Below are 14,587 nucleotides of genomic sequence, written 5' to 3' on the forward strand. Positions count from 1 at the left end.
TGCCCATCCAGGGAGGAAGAGTTGGATCCTTCATGAATATGATATCCCACCTACCTACTTTCTTCTTCATCATTTGTGGAACAGTTTTCTTCCAAATTTGAGCCTGATGCTCACTTGACATGGGTTTTTTTTCCTTCTCAGGTTGGATTTGGTGGGTTTATAAGAAAAACTGGGGCACTGGGGTGGCTCTTTCAGTTAAGCGTCCAACTCTTGGCTTCTGCTCAGGTATGATTTCTTGATTTGTGAACTCGAGCCCCACATCCACACAGAGCCTGCTTGGGATTCTCTCTTTCCCTCTCTCTCTTTCCCTCCCCTGCTCTCTCTCTCTCTCAAGATAAATGAACTTTAAAAAAGTCAAGAGAAAAAACACCAGTTTCCAAGGAGATGGGATGTCTTAAAAAATATATAGGATTAAAATCCTAATGCTTTGAATTTCATTGTTGTTTGGGTAACTGGTTTTAATTTTTTTCTTAAGAGTCGTTTCTACTTGCAAATGCTCAAAACTATGCAATCCTGTGTTACCACACTAATTCTGACGGATGGAAGTGTAGACTGAAGACTAGTCTACATTGTAGGACATTTGCGAAGAAATGTGATAGATTCTTTGAAGGACTCGGTCGCACCTGTAACTGTGTGAGCAAAAGTTTTACTTGATCACACTGTACGCTCGTGGAGCCGGAAGATGCTTGAAGGTGATCTCGTCCGCTCTCCCTGGAGTTAGAGAGCAGAACTGGAGGCTCTGAAAAGCGGTGTCTTATTCGAAGTCTCAAAGGCAGTGGGTGTAGGAGAGCTGAGCATGCCCGTTTAACATGGACAAGTAAGGACCTACTACTGGTATGAAGGTTTTTCACAACGCCAAGTGCATCTTCGGGAAGTCCTTGGCTTTTTTTTCTTTCCGAATGTTTTCAGCGAAATACACGAACATTGTTTTTTAAAGCCAAGTAATAGAAAAATTTTATAATTGAAAGCAGCTGTCCCTGATGCCCTCCTCCTTTCCCTGAGGGCCAACCACTCTCCACTCTTTTCTTTTGATACTTACTTTTTTCAAGTAATGCAATTATTGCTGTGTCTTAGTTTTTCTGTTTATCCCTTGACTTAGAAAAATGGTAGGCTTGTCCAGTCATTTTTATGGTCCTAATAGTGTGTGGAAAGACTGCCCATAGTGGTTAAAGTTTTCCCGCCTCCCTGCATTGTCTGTTTCCTCAGAGTTGATTCTCTCTTTATGCTGGTCTGCTCTGGGTTTTGACTCTTGTGTTGAAGATTTTCTTCAAATATCTGACTCCTTTGGTTTCTGTAAGAATAAACTGAAAAGAGATGAGAAGCTGTGGGTGTGGAGGCTAATGTCATTGGTGTCTTTTCTCTGTGGAGCGATGAGGTGAGAAGCTGGCTTTGCAATTACATGTGTTTTCCCTGAGGCTTCCGATTTTCTTTACGGCTTGTGCTTTTTGTGATCTACTTAAGCAACCCTCGCCCAAACCAGAGTCAGGAAGACTTTCTTATTTTCTTTTCTGTAAATTTTACAGTTTTTGGTTTTATGTTTAGGCACGCGATCTATTTCGAGTTGATTTTTCTGTGTGGCGTAAGACACAGGCACAAGTGCATTTTTTGCACATAGGTGTCCATTTGTCTTGGCAACACTGCCCTATGTTGAATTACTTTGACTTCTTTGTCAAAAGGTGTCTACATGTCTATCCTTTTACCAGCACCACACTGTCTTGATTACGACAGGTTTACAGGGAGTCTTAAAATCAGATACTAAATCCTTCATTTTTGTTCTTCACTTTTCCACATAAAGTTTAGGGTCATTTTGTTGACTTCTCCTAAAAGCCTGCTAGGTGGGGTGCCTGGGTGGCTCGTTTAGTTGAGCATCCCAACTCTTGACTTCGGCTCGGGTCACGATCTCATAGTTGGTGAGTTCGAGCCCCACGTCGGGCTCTGCACTGGACACTGTGGAGCCTGCTTGGGATGCTCTCTCTCCCTCTCTCTCTGCCTCTCCCCCACTTGCGAGCACGCGTGCTCGCTCTCTCTCTCTCTCTCCCTCCCTCTCTCAAAAAATAAACTAAAAAAAAGCCTGCTAGAACTCTGATTGGGGTTATGTTGCATCTATAGATCATTTTAGAGAGAATTCACATCTTAACTGTGTTGAGCCTTCCAACTCATGAACGTGGTATATCTTCTCACCTGTTGAGGTTTTCTTTGATTTTTCTCATCAGTTTATTATAGTTTTCACCATACAGATTTTACATATGCTTTATTACAGTTGTCCCTAAGTATTTTGCTTTTTGATGCTATTGTACGTCATGTATTTTCAAGTTCTGATTCCATTCATTCATTTATAATATAAAGAAATACAGTTGATTTGTATATCTTGACCATGTATTGTTGAAACTCACTAAATTCACTTCTTAGTTCTAATAACTTTTTTTTTTAGTTCTAATAACTTTTTATAGAGTATTTGATATTTTCTGTTTAGACAACCATATCTGTAAGTAAAGGCAACTGTATTTTTCCCTGCCCAATGGACCATATACATTTTTCTTTAAAAAAAATTTTTTTTAAATGTTTTTATTTATTTTTGAAGGAGAGACAGAGTGTGAGCAGGGGAGGAGCAGAGAGAGAGAGAGAGAGAGGGAGACATAGAATTTGGAAGCAGGGTCCAGGCTCTAAGCTATCAGCATAGAGCCTGATGTGGGGCTCGAACTCACGAACTGTGAGATCAGGACCTGAGCTGAAGTCAGACACTTAATCGACTGAGCCACCCAGGCACCCCTAAATTTTTCTTTTTTAAAAAAAATTTTTTAACGTTTTGTTTTAGTTTTTGGAGAGACAGAACAGAGCGTGAGCAGGGAAGGGGCAGAAAGAGAGGGAGACACAGAATCTGAAGCAGGCTCCAGGCTCAACGCTGTCAGCACAGAGACCGACACAGGGCTCGAACTCACCAACTGCTCAAGATGACTTGAGCCAGAGTTAGACATTCAACCGACTGAGCCACCCAGGCGCCCCATATATAAATTTTATCTCTTTCTCTTGTCTTATTGCACTGGCTAGGGCCTCTAGCACACTGTTAAGTAGAATAGTGACAGCCAGCCTTGGCGTCTTATCCCTGATCTTAGGACAAAAGTATTCAACATTGTGGCATTAGCTGTAAGGATTCAGGTATTTTTAGATGTTGATTTTCTGATTTGTACCTCGGGGGAAGTGAGCCTGACTGTTGGTGCTCTGAGTACTGATCGGCAGGAGGGAGCTGGGGGCCTCCCTTCTCAGGATGTGGGGGATGCTCCTTCCCCTGTTCACCGCTCCTTATTGTCCTAGTCAATCCCACTCTGCACTTCTGGGCTTAGTGCCTCTGGGAGAAAGCAAACCCCCCCCCCCCACTCCTCTTGGCCTGGGGGTATGCTGGTCTCCGGCTTCCCTGGGACAGGGGCGGGGATCCTAGGAGGCCTTTCCTGTCTTGTCACCTCCTTGTTTTAGGAATCTGGTGCCTCTTATTTGCTGAGACTTTGCAGGGCTCTGCTGAGAGTGAATCAGCTTTTTATACAACACTTAGCTTTCTGTTTCCTCCTCTGTGCAAAGTTCTTTGGCACTCTTCTTTGTCCTTGTCGTCTCCAAAGAGTGTCTCCAAAGTGAGCTGACATCCTGTCCTCTGATGCTGCCTCTCCTGTTCTCTGTGCCTTGGTCAAGTTATTTATATCTCTCTACAGATAAATATGTGTGTCCAACTGGTCGTGTTTAACTTCCTGGAAATTTTTAAAAAGCTGTTTATTTTCTGCAATAGTTGGACTTTTGGTATAGGGGGAGTTGTTTTGATTTGCTCACATTACTGATTTGATTAGTAAATCCATTCATCAGAGACAAAAGTAAACTTTAGTGCGAAAGTAAATTTCATCCCAGCCTCTGAAAATTTCACATGTTTGTTCTGAATTTGGCTTCAACTAATTATGTGTTGAGTATAAATTCCTTATCTAGGAATTATTATTAATTTCTCTGTGCATCATCAGTTAATTTTTTCTGTGTTGAATTAAAGTGAGTTCAAACCACGTTGAATGCCATTGATTCTTTGCAACCAGAACCAATTTTTCACTTATTTAGGCCAATCTCCTGTTTAACTGTGAACTTGATACCTAGGACTGAGCCACATACTCACACAATATATTCATATATTCTCTTTCTTTTCCCTGCTTCCCCCATATGAGGGGGGAATAATGCTTCTCTCATTCCTTAAGAGATATCCCTTAATCCTGGGTAGCTAGCATACAGACATACCTTATTTGATTTTAATTTTGCTTTTCAAACTCAAATTCTTTGTTAGAAATGAGAGTCACAGTTCATCAGCTGTGTCCAAGGGATTGCCTTCTGAATGGAGCGTAGCCTAGTAAACATCCTCCCCTGGCCACCCAGATCATGCCCACAAACACAGAGACACTCATGCTCGTGGAATTTGAATTCAGCATGAGAATTTGTGAGAACAATAAAAATGCATTTTCTAGCTCCCACTTCCGCAGATTTTTCCAGTTCATTTTGCTTTGTGAGGTAGTTTGCTCAGAGGGAGATTAGATTCCTTCTTTCCGTTAGGTATATCTCATAGGGAATGTGTTTTTATCCAGACAGATAGGGAAAGTTGACTATATACTGGAATGTAAACCATGTTAACATCATACATAATTGAGGATGAAATGAGCAGTTTGTTGTTTGTCGCTTGCCTTCTTGCTCTTAGAGGGGAAGCATTCACTTCATTTATTCCATCCCTTCAGCAAACCTTGACTGCAGAGGGTTGACTGATAGCCCCGACCCAGGTACTGAGAGGCCCCTGGCCATCAAGGATTGTGAGAACCTGTTCTCACGGAACTTACATGGTAGTGGCAGAGAGAGAGAATAAACAAGCAAAGAAGTAAATGCAAAGCCCGGACAGAGATGAGTCTTCAGAGGAAAACAAAACAGGGGCAGGGGCCTCTCGGGCTCTGCAGGGTGTCCAGGGAAACTTTTCGGAGGGCCTCTTTTTTCACGTGGACCTACAGAAGGAGCACTAGCGCTGGGAACTTGGGACTGGGCAGGGCGGGTAGGTAGTGAAGCAGTTTGAAGGCCCTCTCGGACTGGGAGGACCATCTCAGATCTACCTAACCGGCTGTCCAACCAGGGGGAAGTCACTTACTCTGAAGGTGAGGTTTCTCGCCTGTATAGGGGAATGAAAACACACATCCAGCTTAAAATGTTCATCTCCAAGTATCAAACGAGAGAATTTTGTAAACCGGGTAGCCCTTTAAAACGAAAAATGGCTATTTTATCCAGCAGCATGAACCTCCCAGCCAACTGAAGGACTTATCCTCTGTCTTTAAGACTTACTATAAAGCTGCAGATATAATAACAGTGTGGTGCTGGCATACGGAACGACGAATAGATGATGAAACAGAATAGAGTGTCCAGAAACACAACCACACATTTATGGTCTGTTGAGTTCCAGCAGCGTTTCCATGCAGGAATCTCTTCCTGACATTTCTAGGGACTTTTTTTTTTTAATTTAAATTTAAATTTTATTTTAGAGAGAGAGTGTGCACAAGTGGGGGAGAGGGACAGAGGGAGAGAAGGGGATAGAGGGAGAGAGAGGGAGAGGGAGAGAATCTTAAGCAGTCTCCATGCTTAGCACAGAGCCCGATGTGGGGTTCAATCCCATGACTAGAGGATCATGACCTAAGCTGAAATAAAGAGTTGGATGCTCAACCGACTGAGCTAACCAGGCACCCCTCTAGGGACATTTTATGTTATTCCAAGTTGTGAGAAAAATCAGTCAACTAATCAGGATAAAGGAAGAAAATCTGTGGGCCTTAAAGTTTAATGATCAACATAGGTATTACTAGTTCAAAGGAATCCACTCACATGAAGTTGAAAGCAAGAGTGGAATCAGTGTCAAAGGTTAAGGTCAGCATTTCAGAGACCAGCACAGGATCGTACGGAGCAGAAGGGGCCACGGTCACATCCGTCATTCCCATTCGTCACTGCCACCATGTTGTAAGTGTATGGTCGTAGCCTTGGCTGTTGCTAACAGTGAGTCATTTTTATAAATAAAAACATATTAATGAGTTTACTCACATCAGTACACTTTATAAAAATCCTGCAAATCTTGTTCCAAGAAATAATAAGTTTTGGAAGCAGTCTTTAAATTGGCAGTTCTGAAACATGTTTCTCTGTAATAGCTCTATGGACCTTGCCAGGATACCCAAATGTTATGTCATCTTAATGGAATCCAGTGGCGTTCTAGTGTTTGAATATTTGCTGTAAGGCTACAGTTCTTTGTAATTACCTTTACGGAAGAAATGCAAAGGCAAGATGTAAATAGCATCGTGGAATACTTTGATGTGCAATCAGCTCATCCAAAATATGAATTAGGCCAAGCAATATCAAAACCAAAATCAAGGCAAGCAGACAAAATGTTTTCATCCCTCAAAGAGGAAATGAGCTTACATGAAGCAATATGTAATCTTAACACCCAGCTTGTATTTGCTTTGGACACACTCAGAACAATTTGACCAACTTCAGCACAACATGAAAGAAACTTTTCTGCATCTGGATTATTTGTCATAAGACAAATAGTAGCAATTAGTAGTTATGTATTTTATTTTATTTTATTTTTTGTTTTAAAAAAATTTTTTTTTTCGGGGCGCCTGGGTGGCGCAGTGGGTTAAGCGTCCGACTTCAGCCAGGTCACGATCTCGCGGTCCGTGAGTTCGAGCCCCGCGTCGGGCTCTGGGCTGATGGCTCAGAGCCTGGAGCCTCTTTCCGATTCTGTGTCTCCCTCTCTCTCTGCCCTTCCCCCATTCATGCTCTGTCTCTCTCTGTCCCAAAAATAAATAAACGTTGAAAAAAAAAATAAAAAATAAAATAAAAATTTTTTTTCAACGTTGAAAAAAAAAATAAAAAAATAAAAATTTTTTTTTCAACGTTGAAAAAAAAAATAAAAAAATAAAAATTTTTTTTTCAACCTTTATTTATTTTTAATTATTTAATTATTTAATATTTTTATATTTAATATATATTAATATAATATAATATATATATTTAATATTTTAATAATATTTAATTATTAAATATTTGTGACATTTTTTAGTTAAAAAATTTTTTTAATGTTTATTTACTTTTGAGAGAGAGAGGGAGAGAGAGAGAGAGACACAGAGCGTGAATGGGGGATGGGTAGAGAGAGAGGGAGACACAGAATCTGAAGCAGGCTCCAGGCTCAGAGCTGTCAGCACAGAGCCCGATGCGGGGTTCAAACCCGTGGACTAGGAGATCATGACCTGAGCTGAAGTCGGATGCTTAACTGACTGAGCCACCCAGGTGCTCCATTTTTTAGTTTTTAAATGATGTTTATTGGGCATCCATTCAGTGCTAGTGTTTTATCCTTTTAATGTTTTCTGTTACCAAATATATATATCAGGTAGAGATTATTTTTACATGTTATGGAAATACATAATTTTGTCACACTATATAGTTTGTAATCATAATAACCATACATTTATTATTATATCTTATTTTACTGAACTGATCCCTGAAACTTTAAATATAACCCTGTCACAGAAAGGTGATTCATTATTTACGATTATAACTATTACTTAAAAACATGTAGTAAAGTGCTATGAAAAGTATAGAATAATTTATTATTCAGGAATTCTGACTTCTTGTTCTCAAACTCTCAAGATTAATAACTGTCAGGAAGTTGGAAAAATTTGACATTCCTGACAAAGGTGATGATAATCCAGGAGGCAGAGTTAGGTTTGTCAACAAATAGTTGTGAAACAATTGTGTAGTGGTATGCAAAAATTGAACTTCTCTTAAATCACACCATATACATGGTTAACTTGAAATGCTCATAGACCTAAATTTAAGAATTAAAACTATAACACTTCTAGAAGAAAAGATGGAAAAAAGTATTAGTGACCTTGTGCTATTAGTCTGAATTGTGGCACCTGCACCCCCAAGTTCATGTGTTGAATCCCTACCTCCCAATGTGATGGTATTAGAAGATGGGTCCTTTGGAAGGTGGTTAAAGTTAGATAGGGTCATGAGGGTGGATCCTCATGGTGGAATTAGTGCCCTTGTAAGAAGAGGAAGATGGAGAGAGCTGGCTCTGTCTTCCCAACAACAAAACACTGCCAAAAGAAAGAAGATCTTCATAAATGAAAAGATACCCCATGTTCATGGATTGAAAACTTGATATTGTCAAGATGTCAGTACCAGCCAGACTGATCTATGGATTCAGTGCAATCCCTATCAAAATCCCAATGACATTTTTTGCAGACATAGAAAAGTCCATCCTAAAATTTATATATATTCTCAAGGAATCCTAAGTAGCCAAAACAATCTTGAAAAAGAAGGACAAATTTGGAGGACTAACACTTTGATTTTAAGACTTACTGCACAACTACAGTAACCAAAACAGTGTGGTATGGGCCTGAAGACAGACACAGAGACCAATGGAATAGAATAGAGAGCCCAGAAATAAACCTTCCCATATACAGTCAAATCATTTTTGATGTAATAATGCCAAGACCATTTTGTGCAGAAAGGACAGACTTTTCGGTAAGTGGTGTTGGGTAAACTGGATATCCAAATGCAAAGAATGAAGTTGGACCCTTACCTTACACCATACACAGAATGAACTCCTGTCTCCGATAATGGATCAATATCTAGCATTTACAGGGAACTAAAACTCAACAGAAACCAACCTGATTCAAAAACAGGCAAAGATCTTGCATAGATGTATCTCTGAAGAAGATATACAAATGGCCGATAGATAAGCTCATGAAAAGATTCTCAACATCACTAATTATTAGGGAAATGTAAATGGAAACCACAGTGAGATACCACCTTATACCCATTAGGATCACTACCGTAAAAAACAAACAAACAAACAAACAAACACAGCAAACCAGAAAAGAACAAGTGTTAAAGAAGATGTGGAGAATTTGGAGCCTTATGCACTGTGTTTGGGAATGTTGCTGTGAAAGCAGTATGATGGTTCCTTCAAAACTAAAAACAAACTTAACTGTCTGATCCAGCAATTCCATGTCTTGGTATATGCCCAAAGGAATTGAAAGTAAGGTCTTTGTACACCCTGGTTCAAATTAGTATTTTTCACAGCTAAAATACGGAAGCATCCCAGATGTCCATTGACAAATGAATGGATAAGCACACAATGGAATAGTATTCACCCTTAAAAGGAAAAGATGTTCTAACACAAGCTGCAACGTGGATGAACGTTGCGTGACATCGTGCTAAGTGAAATAAGCCAGTCACAGAAGGACAAATACTACACGATTCCACTTATATGAGATACCTGTTAGAGTAGTCAAAATCAAAGGGGAAGAAAGAATGGTGGTTGCCAGGGGTTGGGAAGAAGGGAGAACAGGGAGTGACCGTTTCATGAGTACAGAGTTTTAGTTTTGCAAACTGAGAATACGGGAAATGGATGGTGATGGTGGTTTCACAACATTACAAATGGACTTAATAACACTGAACTATACACTTAAAGTGGTTAACATGGTGAATTTAATGTTATGTGTATTTTACCATGACTTAAAAAAAAAAGATCCAGAACAGCCTTTCCGCAAGTGTTCACGGTATTATTATTTATGACAGCGAAATGTAAGAGGCAGCCCAAATGTCCGTCTGCTGGCACGCGAATTGTGGTATGGCCATACTGTGAAATGATGCTCAGTAATAGAAGGAATAAAATGGCAGCACTTGCAGCCGCATGGCTGGTTCTCAGGGTATAGTGTTAAGTGAAAGAGTCAAACACAAAAGACCAAAGACTGTGTGATTTCACGTATACCAACTCCTAGAAAAGGCGAAACTATAGGGATTGCAGGCAGATCGGAGAATTCGGGGCAGAGTGGCCCAAGGAATCTTTTTAGAGAAAAGGAACTCTTCTGTTTCTGTTGTCTTTGTCCTTACATAGTTGTACACACAGTTGCAAAAATTAACCAAACTGTACCCCTAAAACGAATGAATTTCATTGCATGTAAATAATAGCACAGTTACTGGCCCCAGGAATTTAACATTGATATAATATTTTAATATACTGTTCATATCCAAGTTGTATTACTTGATCTAGCATTATCTGTATCACTTTCCCCCGTCCGTTAGAAGACCCAGTCTGTGAGAATGTCTAACATCTACTTTTCGGTGGCTCTCTGGTCTCTTTTATGACAGTGACACTGTTGAGGAACACCAGCACCTCCCCTCAGCACCCTTTTTCAGTAAAATGGTTTTCATTTGGGTCTGTCTGATGTTTCATCATGGTTACGTTTCTGTCACACAGTCCTGACCGGAATAGTACATAAGTGATGCTGTGCCTTTGTGACGGTATCACTGTGTTGGGAGACACTTTCAGACCGTGAAGATATCCTCCTCTTCATCAAAACATCTCCCCAGATGGGGCACCTAGGTGGCTCGGTTGGTTAAGCGTCTCACTCTTAGTTTCAGCTCAGGTCATGATTGGGGTTTGTGAGTTTGAGCCCCACGTTGCGTTCTGTGCAGACAGCGTGAAGCCTGCTTGGGTTGGGATCCTCTCCCTCTCTCCACTGCACGCGCATGCTCTCTCTCTCTCTCTCTCTCTCTCTCTCAAAATAAATAAACTTAAAAAAATAATAATTAAAAAAAAATCTCCTCAGATGTAGCAGCTACCGATGATAATTGCCTCAACCATCCTTCGTGTGATGGTTGCAGAAGGGTCACCTGGGAACTCCATTTGTCTTCTGCCATTACCATTTCATAGTTACTACTCAACTAGAAGAGCTCTCCCTTCTCCCTCCCCCCTACCCTGTATTATGTATTCTCTAAACCCATGGATTTCTATGTTTTCAACAGTTTAGAATTTGTTATTGCCTTTTAATTATTTTGGTGCTTAAATATCTGGCCAGTGAAAGCCCTCTCCACCTGGTCCTTAGGTCCCGTGACATACACACCTCATCATCTCTTGAGCAGTTTCCTCCTTTGTGGTAATATTGTGGGATGTTCCAGGCTCATTCTGTGCCTCCTTTAGGCCACCTGTGGAATGGGCCAGTTCTTCGAGAAGCCCTGGTTTTTTTTCAGGTTATGGTATTAGAAGTTAAGATATGGACACTAGATGTGCTCCTTGCTCCTAGGCCCTTTCAGTGGGTAGCGCACGGATATACACACGTGCACACCCACATAGTGGTGCGCACACATGCACGTGTGTGGATGCGCACATGTAACGTACTTGTTTTAAAAACCGTTCCACTCCATCCCCATGAGGCTCTTCCTTGTCTTCCCCCATTCTAGTATTTTTATGTCTGGCTTCCAGCAACATCAGCGCATTCAGATTCACTCAGTGCCGTAACGCATCTAAGTATTTTCGGAATGGTTTCACTCACTGAACAGCAGAAGATGCAAAACTCCTTAAGGGTTTTTCCCCACACCCCACTCCAGATGGGGAGTACTGGGTTCATAAGTTGCATTTTTTCACCTTCCTTACTAGAAATCCTTCCCTATCAGTGTTCTGAGATCTTCATTGTTTCTTACAACTGCTCCGAACTTCATTGATTATGTGTACACAGTTTACATAACCAATTTCCCATGCTTAGACATTTTGGCTGTATTTCCTAATTACAAATAAAGCTGCAGTGGGGCACCTGGGTGGCTCAGTTGGTTAAGCGCCTGACTTCAGCTCAGGTCATGATCTCAGGGTTCAAGGGTTTGAGCCCCACGTCGGACTCTGTGCCGACAGCTCGGAGCCTAGAGCCTGCTTCAGATTCTGTGTCTCCCTCTTTCTCTGCCCCTCCCCTGCTCACATTCTGTCTCTTCTCTCAAAAATAAGTAAACATTTTTTAAAAGTTAAAAAAAACCCAAACAAACCGTAAGCTGCAACGAATCCCCTGTGCCTACATATTTTTGCAATGTTGGAGGTGTGCCTTCCAGATTCCTAGAAGTGGGATTGTGGGCTCAAAGAGTAAATGAATACATAGTTTTGTTAGATGTTGTCACCTTTCCCTCCATAACAGTGAATTCATAGCTTTGCCCATTTTTCTGTAGGATTTTTTATCCTTTTTTCTCTTCAGTTTGAGAGTTATTTGTATATCAGGTACATTAACTTTTCATCTGTGATGTATGTCACAGATATTTTTTCTTGGTTCCTCATTTGCCTTTTGATTTTGCTCGTCTCATTTCTTGCCATGCAAAAGGTTTTTATGAGGTCAAACTTATAAATTTTTTATTGCATCTGGATTGTGAGTCATAGTGAGAAAGCCTTTTTGTATACCCAGAATTCACCCATGTTTTGTTGTGGTACTAGAGAGTTTCTTTTTCTTTTTCTTTTTCTTTTTCTTTTTCTTTTTCTTTTTCTTTTTCTTTTTAACTTAGAGAGCAAGCAGGGGAGAGAGAGGGAGAGGGAGAGAGGGAGGGAGAATCAAGCAGGCCCCATGCTCAGTGCAGAACCTGATGCGGGGCTTGATCCCACAATCCTGGGATTGTGACCTTGGCCAAAATCAAGAGTCAGACACTCAGAGCACCTGGGTGGCTCAGTCACTTAAGCTTCCGACTTCAGCTCAGGTCATGATCTCACGGTTTATGAGTTCGAGCCCTGTATCAGGCTCTGTGCTGACAGCCAAGAACCCGGAGCCTGCTTCAGATGCTGTGTCTCCCTCTCTCTCTCCTCCTTCCCTGTTCATACTCTGTCTCTCTCTCTTTCTCTCAAAACTAACATAAAAAAAAAAAAAGAGTCGGACTCTCAACCAACTGAGCCACCCAGGCGCCCCTAGATAATTTCATTTTTTACACTTAGATATCTGATCCATTTGGTGTTTATTCTTTTGTACCAAGTGAAGAATGGGTCTGATGCATCCTTTTTCAGCTGTTCCAACCCTGGAAAAGTGTTGAAATGTTCATCTTTGGCCCAGTAGTTTGAGATACTACCTTTATCATACTCTAGATTTCTATGATGCAGTTGGGGCTATTTCTAGACTTTGTATTTCTCAAAGTCCCAGCTGAGTTTTCATTAAACATTTATGTCTCAGAGGCTACCAGGTTCCAGGATTTACAGTACAGAGGAATTTTTTGGCCCCTTCCCCTTTTGTGGTAGAAAAGCAGGTCCTTATTGTTTTTTAACACTTTTTGAATTTTCTGAATGTTCAGAAACCGGCCAAAATTATTTTTGTCTTTAAGAAAACTTTTTGTTTATTTATTTTTGAGAGAGAGAGAAAGAGAAAGAGCGAGTGAGTAGGGGAGGGGCAGAGAGAGAGAGAGGGAGACACAGAGTCCAAAGCAGGGTCTAGGCTCTGGACTGTTAGCACAGAGCCCGATGCAGGGCCTGAACTCATGAACTGCAAGATTATGACCTGAGCTGAAGTTGGACGCTTAACCTAAGACTGAGTCACCCATGTGCCCCTTTAAGAAAACTTTTAAAAGATATTATCAGGGTTTTTTTTAAGTTCATTTACTTTGGGGTGCCTGGGTGGCTCAGTCAGTTGAGCGTCCAACTTTGACTCAGGCCATGGTCTCGTGGTTCGTGGGTTCAAGCCCCACGTCAGGCTTTGTGCTGACAGCTCAGAGCCTGGAGCCTGCTTCGGATTCTGTGTCTCCCTCTCTCTCTCTCCCCCTCCCCTGCTCATGCTCTGTCTCTCTCTGTCTCCCAAAAATAAATAAATGTTAAAAAAAACTTTTTTAAGTTCATTTATTTTGAGAGAGAGAGAGGGAGAGAGCAGGAGCAAGGGAGGGGCAGGGAGAAAGAGAGAGAATCTCAAGTAGGCTCCATGTTGTCAGCACAGAGCCCCACACGGGGTGTGAACTCACAAACCATGAGATCATGACCTGAGCTGAAATCAGGAGTCCGTCACTTAACTGACTGAGCCACCCAGGCGCCCCAAGGTATTACCGGTTTTTAAACCGTAAACTTCAGCATGAATTTTTAATAACCTCCCAAAATATTACCATTGGTATACCCCCTTAATATCCCTTCCATAAAAGAGGTGTTTCAGAAAAGTGCATGTAACGTATGTGAAAAAGAGGACACGTGTGAAAAAGGGGCCAGCTAGTCTTTCGAGGCCGTGTGCTCTGAGCTCTGTTCTGCCTCGTGTGGCTTCTAAGAACCACCAGGGAAGCAGTTTATTCCTCTCCTTCACGTGAGTGAACGAGTATAAAGTACAGAGCAGCTGTGAGTGCAGGAGTAACATGGAGGAACTGGAATAATCGGCTGGCCAGTGTTGTTTTGTATGCAGCGTTTTAAGTATTCACTTCCTAGAAAAGGCTTGAATAGGGGTATGTACGCATTTGCTCTCTGCCTTCCCGCCCCCTCCCTGTTCCCGAATGGCCGCCCTCAAGTGGAATGAGTTGATTCTTAAATGTTTCTCATAACTTGGGGGCTCTAATAAAAAAAAGATCTATTTATAAGACCCATTTAGAGGAGACAGGACTCACATCGGCCATGCGGTCTCTGTTTTTATCAAGTTATATTTCAGGGAACATATTTTCTCAAGGAGAAATCAGGACATGTAATTTGATTTAATTCAACATGTCACATCCTATAAAGCTTTAAAAGAGAAGCCAGGTTTAATTATAAATTTGACAAGTCACTGCTTTGGAA

The 14,587-nt window shown here is 41.2% G+C and overlaps 1 protein-coding gene across 3 annotated transcripts in view; it reads left to right on the plus strand.

The window, feature by feature from the left end:
* The window catches only part of PARN (poly(A)-specific ribonuclease), a 169,052-nt gene that overhangs the window by 142,257 nt on the left and 12,208 nt on the right, over window positions 1–14,587 (plus strand). The gene's annotated exons all lie outside the window — the stretch shown is intronic.

Source organism: Puma concolor, chromosome E3, assembly GCF_028749965.1.
Source record: "Puma concolor isolate L17-30 chromosome E3, mPumCon1.1.hap2, whole genome shotgun sequence".
In the NCBI taxonomy this organism is placed as follows: domain Eukaryota; kingdom Metazoa; phylum Chordata; class Mammalia; order Carnivora; family Felidae; genus Puma; species Puma concolor.